General features: G+C 40.6%; 1 protein-coding gene across 1 annotated transcript in view; it reads left to right on the forward strand.

Moving 5' to 3' along the window:
* NAALADL2 (N-acetylated alpha-linked acidic dipeptidase like 2) overlaps window positions 1-12,092 on the forward strand; it is a 608,694-nt gene that overhangs the window by 459,528 nt on the left and 137,074 nt on the right. The window lies entirely within an intron of this gene.

Here is a 12,092-nt window from a genome sequence, read left to right on the forward strand (position 1 = left end):
AATATTTTGAGACTTGTAATGTCATAGGTTGTGCAGATACTAAGTTTTCCTTTAATATTGGGCTTAGAGATAATGTTGAAAATGTATAGGGATGTGTGACATGGTCACTGTCTTATTGGTAAATGACAGATGACCTTGTATATACATATTTGGAATTTGCCTATACAGTATGTTTACTTTACACCTTTTTGTAGCTGCCATTGAGCACAAGCAGATAAGTTATAAAAACAATTCACATGAAAGTGAAAATATGTCAGTCACGGTTGAAAGCAAATCACAGCTATGGAGTCCGGGATTTCTAATAAGGCTTAATTTTGGTGACAAGGAATACTGGAGACACAGGTAGCAAGGTAAGTGGCGAGAGATCCGGAGAAGTGGTGTTAGCAGCAAAATGTGAGGGTCCGAGGACACAGGAGAAACAGGAGAACAAACCCATAGGAAGGGCAACAAACAACAATGATCAGCACAGGAGAAGAAGAGAGGCAGGTATAAGTAGGGAAGACCCAGGTGCAGGAGATAACTAGTGACTCAGGTTAACCCCTAGTAATAACAAAGGAAAAGGCACAATAGCAGCACCTCTGGTGAACAGAGGTACTGCCAGATAAAGATAATAAAGCAAGTCCAAGGTCCAGAAGGCAGGAGCTGCCAATGCAAAGCAGCATGCAATGCAGGAGGCTGAGAAGTCCTCGTCCATGGACGGGAAGGTGAAAGAAGTCATGCCAGAGTGAAGTTGAAGTACCACTGACCCTCCTCTCTTCTTTTGAGCTCTCTTTTTGCGAGACCTTCTCGGAATAGGAGCCTGAACCAACTGGGTGGAGCACTGTGGTACTTCTTGGCCTGATGTGCTGGGTGGTACTGCCGAATGCACTGGTGACCCACAAGATGGCACTGCAGGAGATGGTGTAAACTTGCCAAATATACTGCTTCAGCAAAGAGTTGCAAGTCCAATATGATAGGATGGTTTGTCTCCATATAGCGGTTTGCCTATTCCAAGGCTTCCCCTCTAAAGTTAGATATCAAAAACAGTACCTGTCTCTTTGGGTCACTAATGAGACAAGGTGCAGAGGAAATATATGAAGCACCAAACCTCAGAAGAGCACTAAGTTGGGAAAGGTGCTCCTCAAAAATAGATGACGGTTAGCACTGGAGACCCTCAGCAAGTGATGGCTTGGACTGGACACCCTCAGCAGGTGACGGCTCGGACTTGGTACCCTCGGTAAGATGCAGCTTGGACTTGTACCCTCGGCAAGGGGCGGCTCGGACTTGCAACCACGGCAAGAGACAGCTCGGACTTGGCACCCTCAGCAAGAGACGGCTCAGACTGGAACCCCTCTGCAAGAGACGGCTCGGACTGGACACCCTTAGCAGGGGATGGCTCAGACTTGGCACCCTCGGTAAGAGCCAGCTCGGACCTGGCACCCTCGGCAAGAGGCGACTCGGATTTGGAACCCTCGGCAAAAAGCGGCTCGGACTGGAGACCCTCAGCAAGAGATAGCTTGGACTGGACACCCTCAGCAGGGGACGGCTCGGACTCGGCCCCCTCAGCAAGAGAAAGCTCGGACTGGAGACCCTATGGAAGAGACAGCTCGGACTAGAGACACTTGGAGGATGTCCCGGACTGGGAACACTTTGAGGACAGCCCGGACTGGGTACACTTGGAAGACGACCCAAACTGGGCACACTTGGACTGGACAGCACTGGGAGAAGCCTCGGACCGGACAGCACTGGGAGAAGGCTCGGACCGGACAGCACCAAGTAATAACTCGGGCTTAACTGTATCAAGTGGCGGGCTGGACTGCCTTGAATGGCGCCTCAGGCTACACCAGCTTAAATAGCAACTCGGGCTGCACCAGCTTAAATGGCTACTCAGGCTGTAACATATTGATTGGCAACGTGGGCTGGACCTTAATGATTGGCAACTCGGGCTGGACCATATTGACTGGCAACTTGAGCTGGACCGTATTGACTGACAACTCGAGCTGGAATGTATTGACTGACAACTCGGGCTGGACCATATTGTCAGGCAACATGAGCTGGCCAATATCAAGTGGCAACGTCTCTGGAGTGGACTGGAGGGACAGGGCCCTCTCTGGAGCGGACTGGATTGACTTTACCCTCTCTGGATGGACAGGGCCCTCTCAGGAGTGGACTGGAGGGACAGGGCCCTCTCGGAAGCAGGTTGTAAGGCAGTGCCCTCTCGGAAGCAGGTTGTGAGTGCAGCACCCTCTCGGAAGCAGGCAATGTCTCTGGAACGGAGACAGAGACTTGGAGGCTAAAGAGTTGGCTGGAGGCTAAAAAGTTGCATAATATCTCAAATCCAGAAGCTTACAGGATCCCAAACAGCATGGATTTACTGTGGGAAGATCATGTCAAACAAATCTTATTGACTTTTTTGACTGGGTGGCTAAAGTAATATGTCAAGGGGGTGGGCGTAGATGTAGCTTATCTATATTTTAGCAAGGCTTTGACACTGTCCCACATCGCAGACTGTTAAATAAACTCAAAAGCTTGGGATTGGATTCTAAGATGGTTGAATGGATAAGTTCTTGGTAGCAGGATAGACAACAGGGAGTTACAGTAAATGGAGTGCACTCACAGGAGGAAGAGGTTACCAGTGGAGTACCCCAAGGATATGTACTTGGACCAGTGCTTTTTAATATCTTTATTGGAGACATTGCAAATGGTATTCAAGGGAAAATATGCCTTTTTTTGCAGATGACACAAAGATATGCAGCAGGGTAGACACACCATGAGGGGTAAAACAAATGATTGATGATTTCAGTAGACTAGAGGAATGGTCAAGAGAGTGGCAACTACAGTTTAATGTCAAAAAATGCAAAATCATGCACTTGGGTCTCAAAAATCCAAAGGCTAAATATAGTATTATTGGCATAATAATGGAAACTACGGAAGAGGAAAGGGATCTAGGAGTCACTATTTCAGGTGACTTAAAGGCAGTTAAGCAATGTAACAAAGCAATGAGGAAGGCAAGTCAGATGCTTGGTTGCATAGGGAGATGAATCAGTAGCAGAAGGAAAGAAGTAATAATGCCATCGTATAGGTCATTGGTACGACCTTATCTAGAATTCTGTGTTCAATTCTGGGGGCCATATCTCCAGAAGGATATAAATACATTAGAGACTGTACAAAGAAGGTCAACTAAAATGGTGCATGGCCTACAGCACAAAACTTATCCGGAAAGACTCAAAGATTTTAATATGTATAGTTTGGAGCAGAGAAGGAAACTTTCAAATATATCAAGGGTTTGAGCAAGGTACAGGAGGGAAACATTCTTCAAAGGAAGAGAAGTACAAATAAATACATGAGGACATGCACTGAAACTGGAGGGAAGTAGGTTCAGAGAAAATTTGAGGAAAAGGTACTTCTCAAAAAGGGTAGTGAATAAGTGGAATAGCCTCCTATCAGAGGTGGTAGAGGCTAATACAGTAGAACAGTTTAAACATGCTTGGGATATACATAATAATATCCTTACAAAGAATATATGATCAAATAGAATTTAAGGTACCATAATAATAAAAAAAATGGGCAGACTAGATGGCCAAGCAGTACTTATCTGCCGTCAAATTCTAAGACAAGAGTGGCTCAAGACTGGAAACAATGGCAGGAGACTCAGGACTATAGACAAGGACAGGAGACTCAGAACTGGAGACAGAAGCTGGCACCTCGGAACTGCATGGCAACTTGTAACTGGACAAGCAGCAGAAACTGGCACCTCAGGACAGGCGGCCGGAACTGGCACCTGGGGACAAGCGGCCGGAACTACCACCTCTAGACAAGCGGTCTAAACTGGCATCTTTAGACAGGCGACTGGAACTGGCACCTCTGGACAGGCGGTAGAGACTGGCGCCACAAGACAGGCAGCTGGAACTGGCACCTCTGGACTAGCAGCCGAAACTGGCATCTCAAGACAAACAGCTGCAAGGTACAGAAGGCAGAAGCTGCAAATGCAAAGCAGCATGCAATGCATGCAATGCAGGCGGCTGCAGGCGGATCCTGTCAATGTCTAGACTGTTTTATTTGAATATTAAGAATAAGTATAATAAATCTCTTTTAAAGGGAGAAGTGAATTACTGATACTTGGTGAAATATGTAATCCCTAAGTGCTCCCAAATCAATTTATAAGATACCCAAAAAGATGTAAGTTATTCATAGGGGAGTACTATTTTTAGGATAACCACTAATCTCTGAACACACAAGTAGTAATTATTGGAAATTTTGTAATCTAATATTATGGGTTGACTTTTTTAATGGATTTTTTATGAATGCATTATATGAAAGGTTTCTTATAAGAAAGATTACTGTTTTGTATTATTAAAAAACATGAGTGGATTATCAGTACATTCAAAGGTAAAAGTCTAAATGAAAGGCTCCTATGGCACAGAGGATAACCTTCTGTTTAAAGTGTTTAACGTTAAGAGTTTGATCCCCATGTTGGGGTAGAATAGAATTTTTTATAATATATTTTTTACAATGTATTATTACAATATATAATTTGGGGAAAGATGAAGTTTTATTTTGATAGTGTCTTGAGATCTTTTAACCCTTTTGGATGTACTTATGCTATGGTATCATTCTTTAATGCATTGTGTCCACAATATGGATAATTCTATGTCAGCAATTGAGAACAATGTTATATTTTGTGTGTGTGTGTGTGTGTATATATATATATATATATATATATATATATATATATATATATATATATATATATATTTGGATTGTTTATAAACAGAAATGTATTGTAAAGAAACAGTGAATAGACCAAACGACGCTTAGTGAAACAAAGTATCAAAAAACATGCACAATATAATATAAACAATGCATACACTAGGCTGCTTCACGTCTTATATCACCTATTTGCAGATGCAAAACCTAAGATCAAAAACAAAAGACAAAAGCGCCAAACATAGTGTAAATCAATAAAAAACAGTGTGTACAGAGATGGTGAGTGAGTGGAAAATTTTCTCTACACTTCCAGGAAGTGTGGAAAAATGCTGTAAGTAGAGCCCAGGGCCTCAGATCTTCTAAATTCAACACAGTTCATTACATAAAGTTTCACTGATGGTGCTTGCTAGCCTCCTCATCCTCACCATAGGACAGGTTGACCAGACATTCCCGTTCAGGATGGAAGCTCATGAAGGGCCTGATTCATTAAGGGACGTCAAATGACATGGAACATCTTATGAAGGAGCAATGCTGAGGAAGACGGTAACATTCACTTACTTCTTACCAGATAAGCTCCATATTTATTGTACTTTGGTATGCAGCCACTCACTCACCATCTCTATCTACAATGTTTTTTATTGATTTACACTATGTTTGGCGCTTTTGTCTTTTGTTTTTGATCTTAGGTTTTGCATCTGCTTTTTATTCTATTTTTATTCTTAGAAATGTTTTGTAATTTAAGGGATTAGACCTTGTATAATGTGTTACATTTTGGTGGATCTAGTGAAGTGAAGCTAGCTCATTAATTATCCACACATGGAGTGAAGCTGTATTTGTCCTCGTCAGCACTCTCACCTGTGTTAACAAGAGAAACACTGACCTGATGTCAGCTGGTCATTTTGTATCAGGACTGAAATGCAGTGGAAATGTTGTTTTTGGAATAAAGTTCATTGTCATGGCAAAGCGGAAAATTAATGAATTTGAAATTAATGAATTTATGAATAAATTAATTGCAATTAATCTGATCACTCTTCATGACATTCTGGAGTAAAATTGCCATCATAAAAACTGAGGCAGCAGACTTTGTGGAAAATAATATTTTGGTCATTCTCAAAACTTTTGGCCATAACTGTATTGTACGTATCCTGAAGTGTATTGGGTCTGTCACAGCAGAGCATACCTAGACCCATTTTCAACAATCTTGAGATCCACTTGCAGTTTGTGCCTATTTGCGAATTATGTACATTTTAAAGAAATATGCTCAACACGTTTGTTTTGCATGTCTTAATGAATCAAGCCCCATGATGGCAAAGCAGCAGGTTGCTTGCTATTGATACCAATTACTTTCTTACTGTATCTCTATAGGAACGGATTCAAGCAGACAGACCCTTGCATCCTAGTAAGCGTAATAAAATATTTTATTCATCCCAGCCTAAGTGGTCAATGCCAGTTATACATGTGTGCTTTTTGGAATAACATCAGTAGTACATCAGTAGTACAAGTTGTCCTGGGTGGAGTACAGAATAACAGTGCTGATTGCACTGACAAGACTTACCACGGCATCTTGAGTCTAGACAGCTGCTTCCCCGACGAGGATACAGGGTAATGTGTCTATGCGGCCATGTACAATGTCCAACCCTTGTCCAACCCTTTGTAAAGTACATTGGCCCCATAGTTACATTACCCCCTTAACAGCAGTGTTAACAGCGTCGCCTATGTCAGTGACGTCAACTTGTCCCGCTGGCGTCTTCTTTCTTTTTTGCTTCAAGTCACTTCACAGAAGAGTCGTGATGGATTCTTATCGGGGAAGCAGCCATCCGGACTTAAGATGTCGTCTTAAGTGTTGTCGGTGTAGTCAGCATCAATATGCTGACTACCACCAGTTGTCCTTGCTTCTAGTGTTAAGCTCATTACTTCAGTTGCATAACATCTGATAAATCATTGCATTCTGACCAGTTCTTTTACAAACATTTTTTTAAAGTATTAGCTGTAAAAAGACAAAACTTTTCAAAGGCCCCAAGAGTTTGTGAAATTTCAAACATAATAAATCATATTTTATTCAGTTTACAATTCAGCCCATTGTTCAAGACCCATATTGTTTAACTATACAATGCAGCCTTATGTATTTCCACTGCTACAGAGCAGCCCTAAGTCTGTCCAATATTGTCATGCAGCACCATATCTGTACACAATTACAATGAGATCTATATTTTTTCATTATCACACACCTTTATGGTTTCAATGGACTTATGGAACATGGAAAACATTTAGTATGCAAACCAAATTTTTAATAGATTAATAGGTTATGTACTGAGTCTAAAGTGTATTTTTTTAAGCAAGTTTCCATTTATTCGCTTTGCTTCTATTTATTTAGTCCAACTTAACAGTTTTAAGCATAAAAATATCAATTTACTAATATTAATGAATTATTTATGGTAGCGCTAAACTTTTTCAACCAGTATTTCTTGCCATATGCACTGCTAATTTTCCAATAATTGATTCTCACAAAGGCATACTGTATCAAGGTAATCCTTTGCCAAATACTGGAACAATTATTTTTTCGAAGATGCTGCATTTTTAATTGAAATATGTATGCTACAAGCCTTATGTTAATAATGCATCTTTTAATTTGTATACGCTGCTGCACCTGTTTGAAAGAAAATATATAAAAAAAAATATTTACGTAAAATTAAACATAAAGCTGAGGTGACTGTAAAGGAAAGGATAAAGCAGATGCTCGCTGATTAAGAGAGCAATGTTTAAGACAAGTTTTTGGTCGAATGCACATTTTTCCTGTCACTTAACAGCTGTTCAACAGTTTGTGCTCCAGATCTTTGTATTTACCACCTAGTCTATAATTAATAGAAACGAATGTACTTCTCTATAGTTAAGCAAATAGGATTGTGGGATTCAAAAAAAATTGTTTTACTTGAGCTTTCAAAATGATATTTACGCATGTGTCTCATGCAGATAGATATCACGTAAGACTAAGTGGGATTTATTAAGTTATGACATAGAGAAATACTTGTGTTGTACAGTATCTTTTAAGTTAAGATGCTCTCTGTGTTACTAGATTCTAAAATAAGTATGGTGTAGTGTGATATTATTTTTGGCACCCTGTGTGTAATTATAATTAGGTTTTACATACTTTCCAATGTGTGCTCACAGTTTGAAAGTATCACCTTTTTTAAATTACTTACACTAATCCCACATTTCTTATGTTTCTGTTCTAAAGAGCCACATGAAACCTAAATTCTGATTTCAAGCTTTGTCCAAGTATAATCGGTAGAACATGTAATAAAGAAAAAAGTGGCTTTTGCAATAAAAATTTTCAGGCGTTGCTTTTCTAATGTAAAGAAAATATTTAGCAATTGTTTACCAGCACTATATAAATATATGTCTACACTGGGTGAGGCAGCAGCTGCCAACTCACAGTGCCTCCAGCAATCTATCAAATACTAATGGAGAAAATATCACTCCAATGCTGAATTCCTCCACTAGAAATTTAGTTTGACTTCTTAATACGGTCCCCTCTCTCAAGCTCACTTTAAGTCCTAATATCCACCCAGTCTTCCAAACATTGTTATCTATTTGCCAACTTCATTTTGATTCTCTGCCCATCACCACATGTTCTCCTTCTTACCTCATTGCTCTTGACTTCACCACCTACTTTAAAGGCAATGTTGACACTATCCGTCACAAAAGCTATTCTCATCAGATCCAGATACAACAACCCACAACCCCCTTATCCTCCACTACTCTATCCATTTTCAGTCCTTTTATCATATTATTGAGGATGAGGTCTTCCAAATTCCTTTTTTCCACATCCACCTCAACTTGTCTGCTTGAGGCTGTTCCTTTCAAATGCTTGCCAACATCTAGCTCACCTCTGTAACCTGTCACTCTCCTCTGACACATTCTCTTCCAGCTTTAATTAGCTACTAATATATTTTGTGCACTAGAAACCATCTTCTGGCTTTACCACTTTATCCAATTACTGCCCTATTTCTCTCTTTCCTCCTCTGCAGCTTTTGATACAGTCACTTCCTTTACACTTTGTTTTCTTGGTTCAGTCTTACTTTTCTCAGTGTCTCAAATTCTGGCACATCCCCCCATCCACTCTCATTAGCTGGTAGGGTAGATGTGGCTAACAAAGGATAATTTTGAGACAAGGATAGAACTTAGGCAACAAGATGGTGGTTTGGGATTTATTGTCATGTTGTCAACAGAAATAGAATTGTCAGGTAGGTAGCTTCTTTTGGTGGAAACATTATAACTCTGTTTTTGAAAGATTGAGTTTTAGTTGGTGAGAGGACATCAAGATGAAATGGCAGAAAGTCAGTAACATGGGCCAACACAGATGGTGAGAGATCAGGAGAGGATAGATAAATATGTGTAACATCCACAAAGAGATGATACTGAAACCAAATGAGCTTATTAGTTTTCCAAGAGAAGTGGTGTAGATAGAGAAGAGTAGAGGACTGAGCCTTGAGGTACTCCAACTGAAAAGGGAAGCTGAGCAGAGGTGGACCCACTGTCACGAGCCGCGGCTCCACTGCCACTGCGGCTCACTTCTGTCGGTCTTTGGCGTCCCGGTTGTCATGATGACGGCCGGGACGCTTGTTCTCTTCCCTTCCTCTCTGACAGACGGCACGTGCGCAGTCTAGGGCATTTATTAGTTGCCTCCTGGGCTGATTCCCTGCATGTGTGTGGGCCCTGTTTGATTGGCTCTGTATATAAAAGGCAGGAAGGGCTTAGCCTCCACTGCCGATTATAGTCTGCAGTTTTTGTGCCTGACCAGCTTCTGTGCCCTGTATCTTGATTATTGGGCTACTGTGTTTGACCCTTGGCTTTGTTTCCTGGACCTTGATTCTCTGCCTGTGCCCTCTGACCTCTGTTACGTTTCCGGACTCTCCTTGTTTACTGCCAGCCCTGACATCTTGCCTGTCCCTGACCACGGTATCTGTATCGGACCTTGACCCTTGCCTGTTTCCTAACTACACACCTTCCATCTCCCGGTACTCAGCGCTACGGTACGTTTCATAAACCTGTACTACTCTGAGTATAAGACTTGCGGACATCTGAGTACCTGTGAGCGAGTCTAGCTCTACGGGAAAGGTGGCTGCTATAGGTGAAGACCTCTCCACCGTGTTCTACAAGTTTATGATCTTACTGATAGCTGTAACACCCACAGAACGAAATTGAACTGAACTGAAAGAGTAATGATATAGATAGAATGTGAACCAAGATAAGACAGTGTCTTGAAGATCTAGGGATTGTAGTGACTGAATGAGAAGAGAGTGGTCAACAGTGTCAAATGCCCAGAGCTATCCAGGAGAATTGGAAGCGAGTAATGACCATTAGATAAAGCAGTGATCAAATCACTGAAAACCTTAGTCAATGCAGTGTCTATGGGGTATTGAGGATGATAGCCTGATTGAATAGGATCCAATAGGTTGTGTGAGGAAAGAAAGTGAGTGAGGCCAAAGTAGGTAATTCTCTCAAGAAGTTTGGAGGTGCGTGGGAGGTGTGATATGAGATAATAATGTGAGAGAGCATTTGTGTCAGAAGTTTTTTTTTTTCATAATAGGAGTTATCACTGTGTGCTTGAATAATAATGGAAAGATAACAGTAAATATAAAAAGCACAGGAGATGGCTTTCTACCAATTTGTAAGGGTATAGGAGCAAAAGGACAGGAGATAGAGTAGGAAGATAAGTAGAAAGTAGATACTTCATCTTCATTTGTGGAATCAAATGAGGAGAGAATGTTAGAGGGTGCTGGGAAGGAATTGAGCTGGTTGTTTGTCAAGTCGGATCTTATCAATCTTGTCCTTGAAGTAGGATGCAAGATCTTGGGCACTGATATTAGCGAGTTGGTTAGTGGTGGGTGGGTTGAGAAGAGATTTAAATGTTTTAAAAAGGCATTTGAGATTAAAGTACAAGGGGATCATTTGTAGCTGATAAGGTGTGGATCTGAGAGGGTGAAAGAAGTGTTAAAGTAATCAGAATCTGAGCATAGTCTAAAGAAAACAAGATCAAGGCAGTGGCCATCCCAATAAGTAGAGGATTCGGTCCACTGGGAGAGGCTGAGGGAGGAAATTAGAGAGAGTAGTTTGTAAGCACAAGTGGATTATCAATGGTGATGTTGAAATCACCCATGATTATGGTGGGGATGTTGTAAGATAATAAATAAGGGAGCCAAGCAGAGAAATTGTTTATTTGGTCCGGAAGGGGGGGTAAAAGTTTACAGCAATAGGCATAGAGAATGGGTTAAAAATCCGAATAGCATATACTTCAAAATATGTAAATGTGAGTAATGGGACATTTGGAAGAACTTGGAATGTGCAATGTGGGAAAGAAGTAGTCCCACCCTGACTCCTTGTCTGCTTCCAGGGCCAGACCTGGGGTGTGGTTGTTTTAGAGACCACCATGTGAAAGGGCTGCAGTTGAGGCAGTATCTGATTGTGTAAGTCATGTTTCCATTATTACCAGAAGGTTGAGGTTGTTTGAGAGGAAAAAGTCATGTATGGAGTGAAGTTTGTTGCAAAAGAGTGCATTCCATAGGACACTAAGCATGGAGGACTTTGGAAAAGACTGGAGACAGGTAATGTGTTTGAGGTTTGCTGGATTTATGTAGTGTTCAGATATAAGTGTATGGGGGACATATGTATGGATCCTTAGTTGCAGGGTAACCTAAATCCACAAGCTGTGGGAAAAGTTTGTGTTTGTTTAACAATGTGTTTTTGACTTCAGGTGATATTAGATGATCAGTGACTGCTGTCTTCATCCACTGTGATGTTTCTGGCAGGCTCTTTTATTAGCTTGTCTTTGTAGCTACAATATATATTATATTTGGTTTCAATATGTTTTTTTTTTGTACACAGAATTATACTATTTGATAAAATTAATTTAGGAGAAAAGTCACCAGTGATATTTATTGGAGCCCACTTATGATTGTGTGGGTTCATTTTATGTATTTAATAAGTGCCCTGAGACCAAACTGCGGCTTGAGAAAGGAGTTGTATACTATCTCTGTAATGCTGCGCGCAGTGTTTGCTACTGGGTCTTAGCATCAGAAACATAAGAAGACCAATAAGAGCCCATTGGTTTGTTCATGCCTATCTATTATGATGTAAGAAAAAGTATATATATATATATATATATATATATATATATATATATATAGATAGATAGATAGATAGATAGATAGATAGATATTCATAACACCTAGCCACTCTTTTTTTTTTATAATTGCTCCACTTGATTTACACTGTGTTTCTATGTCTCTCTTTAAATTAGCCAGTATTGCTTTGATGGTTTCTCATTTGTTGAGTTTAGGATATTTTAAAATACTGCTGTTGCTGAATGGTACTATTTGCTACATTGTTGCTGATCTATGACAGAA

This window comes from Mixophyes fleayi, chromosome 3, assembly GCF_038048845.1.
Source record: "Mixophyes fleayi isolate aMixFle1 chromosome 3, aMixFle1.hap1, whole genome shotgun sequence".
In the NCBI taxonomy this organism is placed as follows: Eukaryota; Metazoa; Chordata; class Amphibia; order Anura; family Limnodynastidae; genus Mixophyes; species Mixophyes fleayi.